Genomic DNA, 12,741 nt, shown 5'->3' with positions numbered 1-12,741 from the left:
CACTTGTCTGCTATCCACATCCCAGGAGTGGAAAATTGGGAAGCGGATTTTCTGAGTCGTCAGACATTTCATCCGGGGGAGTGGGAACTCCATCCGGAAATCTTTGCCCAAATAACTCAATTATGGGGCATTCCAGACATGGATCTGATGGCGCCTCGTCAGAACTTCAAGGTTCTTTGCTACGGGTCCAGATCCAGGGATCCCAAGGCGACTCTAGTAGATGCACTAGTAGCACCTTGGACTTTCAACCTAGCTTACGTATTCCCACCGTTTCCTCTCATTCCCAGGCTGGTAGCCAGGATCAATCAGGAGAGGGCCTCGGTGATCTTGATAGCTCCTGCGTGGCCACGCAGGACTTGGTATGCAGACCTGGTGAATATGTCATCGGCTCCACCATGGAAGCTACCTTTGAGACAGGACCTTCTTGTTCAAGGTCCATTCGAACACCCAAATCTGGTCTCCCTCCAACTGACGGCTTGGAGATTGAACACTTGATTCTATCAAAGCGTGGGTTTTCAGATTCGGTGATAGATACTCTGGTTCAGGCCAGAAAACCTGTAACTAGAAAAATTTACCATAAAATATGGAAAAAATATATCTGTTGGTGTGAATCCAAAGGATTCCCATGGAATAAGATAAAAATTCCTAAGATTCTCTCCTTTCTTCAAGAAGGTTTGGAGAAAGGTTTATCTGCAAGTTCTCTAAAGGGACAGATCTCTGCTTTATCTGTCTTACTACACAAAAGACTGGCAGCTGTGCCAGATGTTCAAGCATTTGTTCAGGCTCTGGTTAGGATCAAGCCTGTTTACAGACCTTTGACTCCTCCCTGGAGTCTAAATCTAGTTCTTTCAGTTCTTCAAGGGGTTCCGTTTGAACCCTTACATTCCGTAATATTAAGTTACTATCTTGGAAAGTTTTGTTTTTGGTTGCAATTTCTTCTGCTAGAAGAGTTTCAGAGTTATCTGCTCTGCAGTGTTCTCCTCCTTATCTGGTGTTCCATGCAGATAAGGTGGTTTTGCGTACTAAGCCTGGTTTTCTTCCTAAGGTTGTTTCTAACAAAAATATTAACCAGGAGATAGTTGTACCTTCTTTGTGTCCGAATCCAGTTTCAAAGAAGGAACGTTTGTTACACAATTTGGACGTTGTCCATGCTCTAAAGTTTTATTTAGAGGCTACTAAAGATTTCAGACAAACATCTTCCTTGTTTGTTGTTTATTGTGGTAAAAGGAGAGGTCAAAAAGCGACTTCTACCTCTCTCTTTCCTTTTGGCTTAAAAGCATTATCCGTTTGGCTTATGAGACTGCCGGACGGCAGCCTCCTGAAAGAATCACAGCTCACTCCACTAGGGCTGTGGCTTCCAAATGGGCCTTCAAGAACGAGGCTTCTGTTGACCAGATATGTAAGGCAGCGACTTGGTCTTCACTGCACACTTTTGCCAAATTTTACAAATTTGATACTTTTGCTTCTTCGGAGGCTATTTTTGGGAGAAAGGTTTTGCAAGCTGTGGTGCCTTCCGTTTAGGTGACCTGATTTGCTCCCTCCCTTCATCCGTGTCCTAAAGCTTTGGTATTGGTTCCCACAAGTAAGGATGACGCCGTGGACCGGACACACCAATGTTGGAGAAAACAGAATTTATGCTTACCTGATAAATTACTTTCTCCAACGGTGTGTCCGGTCCACGGCCCGCCCTGGTTTTTTAATCAGGTCTGATGAATTATTTTCTCTAACTACAGTCACCACGGTATCATATGGTTTCTCCTATATATATTTCCTCCTGTCCGTCGGTCGAATGACTGGGGTGGGCGGAGCCTAGGAGGGATCATGTGACCAGCTTTGCTGGGACTCTTTGCCATTTCCTGTCGGGGAAGAGAATATCCCACAAGTAAGGATGACGCCGTGGACCGGACACACCGTTGGAGAAAGTAATTTATCAGGTAAGCATAAATTCTGTTTTTTAAATAAGTAATTGCTTAGCAGAACATAAACTATTGCTTACAGAAAGAAGACACTATACGTAGGGAGATTAGGCATCTTCAAGACTTCTGGTAGCTTTCTATCTACTCAAAGTTATAAGAAACCTAACTTCAAAACAACATATGAAACTATTGTAGTGCATAAAACTAATGATAACAAATTAGATGGTTCTTCCAGGCAATGAAATATTTGTAATCTGAAGTCTGAGAAGCAGCTAGCAGTATACATACTTGTTATCCTTTTGGGGGCTTATTTGGGATGTGCAGTAAATAGTAGATTTCTTTCTTAAGACACGGTGAGTCCACTGAATCATCAATTACTTTTTGGAATATCACTCCTGGCCAGCAGGAGGAGGCAAAGAGCTCCACAGCAAAGATGTGTTAAGTATCACTTTCCTTCCCACAATCCCCAGTCATTCTCTTTGCCTTCAGTGCAAGGAGGAGGGGAAGTTTAGGTGTCTGTTTAAGAATTCTATCAAGATTTTTTTTTTATTTTGGAAACCTGAGCAGGCTTGCTCTGATCTTCCCTGACAAGCTGGGTTTAGCTGTACTACACGTTATTCCCTTCAGTAGGGCTGTGGTTGCTTTCAAGCAGTCAGGAACTTGTGGGGTGGGCCTCACTGCGTTTTCCTGACAAGATTGCTGCCCTCATACAGAATGCCAGAGTAGGATTACTCTGTTCCTTCTTCTATGCACAGTTGTCTGTGAGGAGTGGCTTCCACTCATACCAGATAAAACTGGGTGCAGGTAAAGCTGATAGGCTGCACCTTATTTAGGGCGACATTATTTGATTTGACAGGATTTATTTGACAGTATGCAGGGCACTGTGTGGCGGTAGAGGACGTCAGAGTCCTTTAAAGAGAGACAGTGTGTGACGCTTATAGAGTGTGTTAACCTTATTGGTGGCTCAGTTGGTTAGACTGCTTATTTGTGCAGTCACTATCTTTTGGGGGCTATTTAGTGTCATTTTTTTATGGCTCTTGCGGTCCGTATATGGAGCCGGCTGTGAAGTCACAAGGGGCGGAGCTTCTCCCTCTAGTGCAGCGTGTGCTGTTAACTGGCGCCCTTTCTCCCTTATTGAAGAGTTTGACGGCTTCGGTGGCCCCTTCCCTCACTCAATAGCTGATTCTTTTTGCTCCATTTCGGTCCGTGTCAGAGAGGATCAGGTAGGCACCTCAGCTTAGCGCTGAGGTGTTGAAGTGCCAGAGAGGTTCTCCTGCATTTTATAGCTAAATTGGGAGCCAAGATATGTTTCTCTGTGGGGGTTGAATAATTTGCATTTTTAGTTAGCAACGGATTACGAATCTGTTATACTGCCTTTACCCTTAATAATTTTAAAAATACCAGTTAAAGGGATTGTAAACCTTAACATTTTCTTTTATGATTCAGATAGAACAATTTTAAACAACTTTCCAATTGAATTCTATTATCAAATTTTCTTCATTCTCTTGTTATCCATTGCTGAAGGGACAGCAGTGCACTACTGACAGGAAGCTGAAAATATCTATTTAGCTAATCACAAGAGCACATTTGAAAATAGAAGTGCATTTAATAGTGTCTTAAAATGACATGCCCTATCTTAATCATGCAAGTTTATTTTGACTTTCCTATCCCTTTAAAGGGACAGTATAAAAAAAATAATAATTAAAGAATAAAAAAAAAAAAAATGTCTCTTCAAAATGTGTGATACGTTTGCAAGATGGGCATAGAGTCTATGCCTGCTATATAGTACAAACTTTGCTTGAATTCCCAAGTTGAACCCCTTTTGCCTTTTTGTAGTTCTTGTATTGAAAGAACTCTGATGTACAAAGACAGACTGTTTGTTTCTGAGCCACCATTCTCTCAGGTTGATACTGTTCAGGCAATGCCACAGTCTCTTCCTCAAGCGCCCCAACCCGTATTAACATCACATGCAGTGCCCTGCCGTTCCTCGCAAACTACTGATGGAGTGTATTTGAAGGCCGAAATTGCTGCCCAGGTATCCTCGGAGGTATCTGAGGCGCTTGCTGCCATTCCCGTGCTGCAGGGGAAACGTAAGAGGAAAATTAGAGAATCAGATAGTAAGGTATCAGATCCTGTACAGGCTAAGCATGCTTTTTCCCATAAATCGGAAGATGAGGATACTTCGGTAGCCTCTGAGGGGGGAATCTCAGATTCGGATAGTGTAATTCTTCTGATGCTGAAGTGGTTTCCTTCAGATTTAAGCTTGAACACCTTTGTGTTTTATTTTATGGAGGTTTTGGCTACTTTGGACGACTTCGATTCTCCTGTCGTTGTCAACCCTAAGAAATTAGCAAATTAAATAAATGCTTTGATGTTCCCTCCCCAGGGGAGGTGTTTCCAGTGCCAGACCGTGCTACGGTGATTATTGCCCTGGAATGGGAGAGACCAGGAATTCCCTTTTCTCCCTCTCCAGTTTTTAGGAAGATGTTCCCAGTGGCTGATTCCATCAAGGAGTCATGGCAGACGGTCCTCAAGGTGGAAGGGGCGATTTCTACACTGGCCAAGAGGACAACTATTCCTATTGAGGATAGTTGCTCTTTCAAGAACCCTATGGATAAGAAGCTGGAAGCTTTCTTAAAGAAGATGTATATTCACCAGGGTTTACAATGGCAGCCAGCGGTGTGTATTGCTACAGTAACAAGTGCAGCAGCCCACTGGTTTGATGCTTTATCTGAGTCACTCCAAGCTAAGACTCCTTTGGAGGAGATACAGGACAGGATAAAGGCTCTCAGGTTAGCCAATTCCTTTATCACTGACGCCTCTTTGCAGGTCATTAAATTGGGAGCCAAGATATCTGGCTTTGCAAATTTTCTACGAAACATTAATGCAAAGAAAAAGCTAGTGTACGTTGTCCCTTTAATAAAATGTATTTTCATCTCTTGACAGTATATAGTACAAATTATAGTGTTAGTTCCACAGCAACCAAATAATTCAGATACATTATTCCAGATAGCAAAGAAGTGTTTATTTTAATTTGACTCACTATTCTTTTTTTATTTTTGTTTGTACAAATAGCCTGCAATTTACATAGCTGAAGTAAATTATTATATTAAAAAACTGTTAATGCAGGTTTGTGATGGAAGATCTTATGCTCCTTTTTTATATGGGAGAGCCCTACAGCTATGCATGCTCGGTCAGTGGAACGGGGATTATGCAGACCTGTCTCAGAGGATAGTTCTGGATCAATTAACAAGAGACTCTCTGCCATGGTGGCTTGCTCAAGAGCATCTGTCCCAGGGGACATGTTTTTGGAGACCCTCATGGGTAATTGTGACTACGGACGCCAGCCTGATGGGTTGGGGAGCAGTCTGGGACTCGTTGAAGGCTCAGGAGGAATCTGCACTCCCCATAAACATACTGGAGTAGAGAGCAATCTTCAATGCCTTGATGGCTTGGCCTCAACTGGCTTTAGCCCGGTTTTTCAGGTTCCAGTCGGACAACATAACCTCAGTGGCTTACATCAACCACCAGGGGGGAACTCGGAGTTCCTAAGTCATGAAGGAGGTGGCTAATCATTCAGTGGGTGGAGGCTCACAATTGCTGTCTATCTGCCATCCACATCCCAGGAGTGGACAATTGGGAGCAGATTTCCTGAGCAGACAGATTTTCCATCATTCTCCATGTTACCGGAATTGGATCTGATGGCGTCTCGTCAGAACGCCAAGCTCCCAAAGTACGGTTCAAGGTCGAGAGATCCTCAGGCTATTCTGATAGATTCTCTGGCAGTTGGAACTTCAGGTTGGCATATCTGTTTCCTTCATTTGCTCTCCTTCCACGAGTCATTGCTCGAATCAAGCAGGAGAGAGCATTAGTAATTCTAGTAGCTCCTGCCTGGCCTCGCAGGATCTGGTATGCAGATCTAGTAGAAATGTCGTCTCTACTCCCGTGGAGATTTCCTCTGAGGAAGGACCTTCTACTTCAGGGGCACTTTCTTCATCCAAATCTTGTTTCTCTGAAGCTGACTGCTTGGAGATTGAACCCTTGATTTTAGCTAAGCTTGGTTTTTCCGAGTCAGTCATTGAGACCATGATTCATGCTTGTAAGCCTGTCACTAGAAACATTTACCATAAGATATGGCGTAAATATCTTTATTGGTGGGAATCTAATTGATAGTCTTAAAGTAGGATCAGGATTCCAAGAATTTTGTCTTTTCTCTAGGAAGGCCTGGAGAAGGGTTTGTCTGTCAGTACCCTGAAGGGTCAGATCTCTGCACTATATATTTTACTACACAAGCATCTGGCGGACGTGCCAGACGTGCAATCCTTTTGTCAGGCCTTGGTCAGAATCAGGCCTATGTTTAAATCTCTTGCTCCACCTTGGAGCCTTAGGGGCATATCTATTAAGCTCTGCGTTGCTGGCGAGCCTTCAGGCTCGCCAGAAACACTGCTGCTCCTTAAAGAGACCGCGGCTCTGAGCAGGCGGACAGACATCACCACAATTCAACCCATGTACAATCGAGACCTTTGTTAAATAGGCCCCTTAACCCTGTTCTTAAAGTTTTGCAACAGGCTCTGCTTGAGCCAATGCATTCCATAGATATTACATTTTTATCTTGGAAGGTTTTGTTTCTGACTGCTATCGCTTCTGCTCAGAGGGTTTCTGAGCCCTCAGCTTTGCAGTGTGAATCCCCTTATCTCATATTTCATGCAGATAAGGCAGTTTTTTGTACCAACTTCGGTTGTCTTCATAAAGTTGTTTCGGACAGAAATATTAATTAGGAAATTGTTGTTCCGTCTCTTTGTCCTTTTATTTATTACACAACCTTGACGTGCGGGCTCTAAAAAAATGTTTGCAGGCGACTAAAAACATTTGCCAGTCTTCAGCATTGTTTGTGTGTTTTGCTGGGAATCGCAAGGGTCAGAAAGCTACTGCCACTTTTCTTTCTCTTTGGTTGAGAAGTATTATTCATTTGGCATATGAGACTGCTGGACAGCAGCCCCCTGAGAGAATCACAGCTCACTCCACTAGGGCTGTTTCTTCTTCTTGGGCCTTTAAGAATGAGGCCTCTGTAGAACAGATTTGCAAGGCTGCGACTTGGTCTTCCTTGCACACTTTTCCGAAATTTTATCAATTTTACATTTTTGCCTCGGCTGAGGCTTCTTTTGGGAGAAAGGTGCTTCAATCGGTGGTGCCTTCTGTTTAGGTTACCTGTCTTGTCCCTCCCTAATCATCTGTGTCCTCTAGCTTTGGTATTGATTCAGTAACAGTAATTGATGATTCCGTGGACTCACCGTGTCTTAAGAAAGAAAACAAAATTCATGCATACCTGATAAATGTATTTATTTCTAGATACGGTGAGTCCACGGCACACCTTTTTTTTTCCAGACAGTTTTTTTTGTCTAAACCTCAGACACCTCTACACCATGTGTTATTTCCGTTCTCTCATTTTCCTTTGGTAATTGATGATTCCGTGAACTCATTGTGTCTAGAAATAAATAATTTATCAGGTAAGTATAAATGTTTTTTTTCCCTGAAGAAAATCAGTTATGTCTATTTCTACTCCCCCTGTATCATGTGACAGTCATTAGCCAATCACAAATGCATATATTCTGTGAATTCTTGCACATGCTCAGTAGGAGCTAGTGTCTCAAAAAGTGTAACTATAAAAAGTCAGTGCACATTTTGTTAATGGAAGTAAATTAGAAAGTTGTTTAAAATTGCATACTCTATCTGAATCATTAAACTTTATTTCTCCAACATAGGTGTGTCCGGTCCACGGCGTCATCCTTACTTGTGGGATATTCTCTTCCCCAACAGGAAATGGCAAAGAGCCCAGCAAAGCTGGTCACATGATCCCTCCTAGGCTCCGCCTACCCCAGTCATTCTCTTTGCCGTTGTACAGGCAACATCTCCACGGAGATGGCTTAGAGTTTTTTAGTGTTTAACTGTAGTTTTTATTATTCAATCAAGAGTTTGTTATTTTAAAATAGTGCTGGTATGTACTATTTACTCTGAAACAGAAAAGAGATGAAGATTTCTGTTTGTAAGAGGAAAATGATTTTAGCAACCGTTACTAAAATCGATGGCTGTTCCACACAGGACTGTTGAGAGGAATTAACTTCAGTTGGGGGAACAGTGAGCAGACTTTTGCTGCTTGAGGTATGACACTTTCTAACAAGACGATGTAATGCTGGAAGCTGTCATTTTCCCTATGGGATCCGGTAAGCCATTTTTATTACAGACAGTAAATAAGGGCTTCACAAGGGCTTTTTAAGACTGTAGACATTTTCTGGGCTAAATCGATTTATATATAAACATATTTTATTCTCCATAGCCTTGAGGAATTATTTTAATCTTGGGAATTTTGTAAAATAACCGGCAGGCACTGTATTGGACACCTTACTCTCTAGGGGCTTTCCCTAATCATAGGCAGAGTCTCATTTTCGCGCCTGTATTGCGCACTTGTTTTTGAGAAGCATGACATGCAGATGCATGTGTGAGGAGCTCTGATACATAGAAAAGACTTTCTGAAGGCGTCATTTGGTATCGTATTCCCCTTTGGGCTTGGTTGGGTCTCAGCAAAGCAGATACCAGGGACTGTAAAGGGGTTAAATATAAAAACGGCTCCGGTTCCGTTATTTTAAGGGTTAAAGCTTCCAAATTTGGTGTGCAATACTTTTAAGGCTTTAAGACACTGTGGTGAAATTTTGGTGAATTTTGAACAATTCCTTCATACTTTTTCGCAATTGCAGTAATAAAGTGTGTTCAGTTTAAAATTTAAAGTGACAGTAACGGTTTTATTTTAAAACGTTTTTTGTACTTTGTTATCAAGTTTATGCCTGTTTAACATGTCTGAACTGCCAGATAGACTGTGTTCTGAATGTGGGGAAGCCAAGGTTCTTTCTCATTTAAATAGATGTGATTTATGTGACACAAAATTTAGAGAAAATGATGCCCAAGATGATTCCTCAAGTGAGGGGAGTAAGCATGGTACTGCATCATCCCCTCCTTCGTCTACACCAGTCTTGCCCACACAGGAGGCCCCCAGTACATCTGGTGCGCCAATACTCCTTACTATGCAACAATTAACGGCTGTAATGGATAATTCTATCAAAAACATTTTAGCCAAAATGCCCACTTATCAGCGAAAGCGCGACTGCTCTGTTTTAGAAAATACTGAAGAGCATGAGGACGCTGATGATATTGTTTCTGAAGGGCCCCTACACCAGTCTGAGGGGGCCAGGGAGGTTTTGTCTGAGGGAGAAATTTCAGATTCAGGGAAAATTTCTCAACAAGCTGAACCTGATGTGATTACATTTAAATTTAAGTTGGAACATCTCCGCGCTCTGCTTAAGGAGGTGTTATCCACTCTGGATGATTGTGAGAATTTGGTCATCCCAGAGAAACTATGTAAAATGGACAAGTTCCTAGAGGTCCCGGGGCCCCCCGAAGCTTTTCCTATACCCAAGCGGGTGGCGGACATTGTAAATAAAGAATGGGAAAGGCCCGGTATACCTTTCGTCCCTCCCCCCATATTTAAAAAATTGTTTCCTATGGTCGACCCCAGAAAGGACTTATGGCAGACAGTCCCCAAGGTCGAGGGGGCGGTTTCTACTCTAAACAAACGCACCACTATACCCATAGAAGATAGTTGTGCTTTCAAAGATCCTATGGATAATAAATTAGAAGGTTTGCTTAAAAAGATGTTTGTTCAGCAAGGTTACCTTCTACAACCAATTTCATGCATTGTCCCTGTCACTACAGCCGCGTGTTTCTGGTTCGATGAGCTAGAAAAGGCGATCACTAGTAATTCTCCTTCTTATGAGGAGATTATGGACAGAATCCGTGCTCTCAAATTGGCTAATTCTTTCACCCTAGACGCCACTTTGCAATTGGCTAGGTTAGCGGCGAAAAATTCTGGGTTTGCTATTGTGGCGCGCAGAGCGCTTTGGTTAAAATCTTGGTCAGCGGATGCGTCTTCCAAGAACAAATTGCTTAACATTCCTTTCAAGGGGAAAACGCTGTTTGGCCCTGACTTGAAAGAGATTATCTCTGATATCACTGGGGGCAAGGGCCACGCCCTTCCTCAGGATAGGTCTTTCAAGGCCAAAAATAAACCTAATTTTCGTCCCTTTCGTAGAAACGGACCAGCCCCAAGTGCTACGTCCTCTAAGCAAGAGGGTAATACTTCTCAAGCCAAGCCAGCCTGGAGACCAATGCAAGGCTGGAACAAGGGAAAGCAGGCCAAGAAACCTGCCACTGCTACCAAGACAGCATGAGATGTTGGCCCCCGATCCGGGACCGGATCTGGTGGGGGGCAGACTCTCTCTCTTCGCTCAGGCTTGGGCAAGAGATGTTCTGGATCCTTGGGCGCTAGAAATAGTCTCCCAAGGTTATCTTCTGGATTTCAAGGGGCTTCCCCCAAGGGGGAGGTTCCACAGGTCTCAATTGTCTTCAGACCACATAAAAAAACAGGCATTCTTACATTGTGTAGAAGACCTGTTAAAAATGGGAGTGATTCATCCTGTTCCATTAGGAGAACAAGGGATGGGGTTCTACTCCAATCTGTTCGTAGTTCCCAAAAAAGAGGGAACGTTCAGACCAATCTTAGATCTCAAGATCCTAAACAAGTTTCTCAAGGTTCCATCGTTCAAAATGGAAACCATTCGAACAATTCTTCCTTCCATCCAGGAAGGTCAATTCATGACCACGGTGGATTTAAAGGATGCGTATCTACATATTCCTATCCACAAGGAACATCATCGGTTCCTAAGGTTCGCATTCCTGGACAAGCATTACCAGTTCGTGGCACTTCCGTTCGGATTAGCCACTGCTCCAAGGATTTTCACAAAGGTACTAGGGTCCCTTCTAGCGGTGCTAAGACCAAGGGGCATTGCAGTAGTACCTTACTTGGACGACATTCTGATTCAAGCGTCGTCCCTTCCTCTAGCAAAGGCTCACACGGACATTGTCCTGGCCTTTCTCAGATCTCACGGATGGAAAGTGAACGTAGAAAAGAGTTCTCTATCTCCGTCAACGAGGGTTCCCTTCCTGGGAACAATAATAGACTCCTTAGAAATGAGGATTTTTCTGACAGAGGCCAGAAAAACAAAACTTCTAAACTCTTGTCAAATACTTCATTCCGTTCCTCTTCCTTCCATAGCGCAGTGCATGGAAGTAATAGGTTTGATGGTAGCGGCAATGGACATAGTTCCTTTTGCGCGCATTCATCTAAGACCATTACAACTGTGCATGCTCAGTCAGTGGAATGGGGACTATACAGACTTGTCTCCGACGATACAAGTAAATCAGAGGACCAGAGATTCACTCCGTTGGTGGCTGTCCCTGGACAACCTGTCACAGGGGATGAGCTTCCGCAGACCAGAGTGGGTCATTGTCACGACCGACGCCAGTCTGATGGGCTGGGGCGTGGTCTGGGGACCCCTGAAAGCTCAGGGTCTTTGGTCTCGGGAAGAATCTCTTCTACCGATAAATATTCTGGAACTGAGAGCGATACTCAATGCTCTCAAGGCTTGGCCTCAGCTAGCAAAGGCCAAGTTCATACGGTTTCAATCAGACAACATGACGACTGTTGCGTACATCAACCATCAGGGGGGAACAAGGAGTTCCCTGGCGATGGAAGAAGTGACCAAAATCATTCAATGGGCGGAGACTCACTCCTGCCACTTGTCTGCAATCCACATCCCAGGAGTGGAAAATTGGGAAGCGGATTTTCTGAGTCGTCAGACATTACATCCGGGGGAGTGGGAACTCCATCCGGAAATCTTTGCCCAAATTACTCAACTGTGGGGCATTCCAGACATGGATCTGATGGCCTCTCGTCAGAACTTCAAGGTTCCTTGCTACGGGTCCAGATCCAGGGATCCCAAGGCGACTCTAGTAGATGCACTAGTAGCACCTTGGACCTTCAAACTAGCTTATGTATTCCCGCCGTTTCCTCTCATCCCCAGGCTGGTAGCCAGGATCAATCAGGAGAGGGCATCGGTGATCTTGATAGCTCCTGCGTGGCCACGCAGGACTTGGTATGCAGACCTGGTGAATATGTCATCGGCTCCACCATGGAAGCTACCTTTGAGACGAGACCTTCTTGTTCAAGGTCCGTTCGAACATCCGAATCTGGTCTCACTCCAACTGACTGCTTGGAGATTGAACGCTTGATCTTATCAAAGCGAGGGTTCTCAGATTCTGTTATTGATACTCTTGTTCAGGCCAGAAAGCCTGTAACTAGAAAAATTTACCACAAAATATGGAAAAAAATATATCTGTTGGTGTGAATCTAAAGGATTCCCTTGGGACAAGGTAAAAATTCCTAAGATTCTATCCTTTCTTCATGAAGGATTGGAGAAAGGATTATCTGCAAGTTCCTTGAAGGGACAGATTTCTGCCTTGTCTGTGTTACTTCACAAAAAGCTGGCAGCTGTGCCAGATGTTCAAGCCTTTGTTCAGGCTCTGGTTAGAATCAAGCCTGTTTACAAACCTTTGACTCCTCCTTGGAGTCTCAATTTAGTTCTTTCAGTTCTTCAGGGGGTTCCGTTTGAACCCTTACATTCCGTTGATATTAAGTTATTATCTTGGAAAGTTTTGTTTTTGGTTGCCATTTCTTCTGCTAGAAGAGTTTCAGAATTATCTGCTCTGCAGTGTTCTCCTCCTTATCTGGTGTTCCATGCAGATAAGGTGGTTTTACGTACTAAACCTGGTTTTCTTCCGAAAGTTGTTTCTAACAAAAACATTAACCAGGAGATAGTCGTGCCTTCTTTGTGTCCGAATCCAGTTTCAAAGAAGGAACGTTTGTTGCACAATTTGG

General features: G+C 43.5%; 1 protein-coding gene across 1 annotated transcript in view; it reads left to right on the top strand.

The window, feature by feature from the left end:
- FANCM (FA complementation group M) overlaps positions 1 to 12,741 on the top strand; it is an 811,954-nt gene that overhangs the window by 374,917 nt on the left and 424,296 nt on the right. The window lies entirely within an intron of this gene.

Source organism: Bombina bombina, chromosome 1, assembly GCF_027579735.1.
Source record: "Bombina bombina isolate aBomBom1 chromosome 1, aBomBom1.pri, whole genome shotgun sequence".
NCBI classification, from domain to species: Eukaryota; Metazoa; Chordata; class Amphibia; order Anura; family Bombinatoridae; genus Bombina; species Bombina bombina.
The sequence above is the reverse complement of the archived record's forward strand: the minus strand, read 5'-3'. Positions and strand labels throughout refer to the sequence as shown.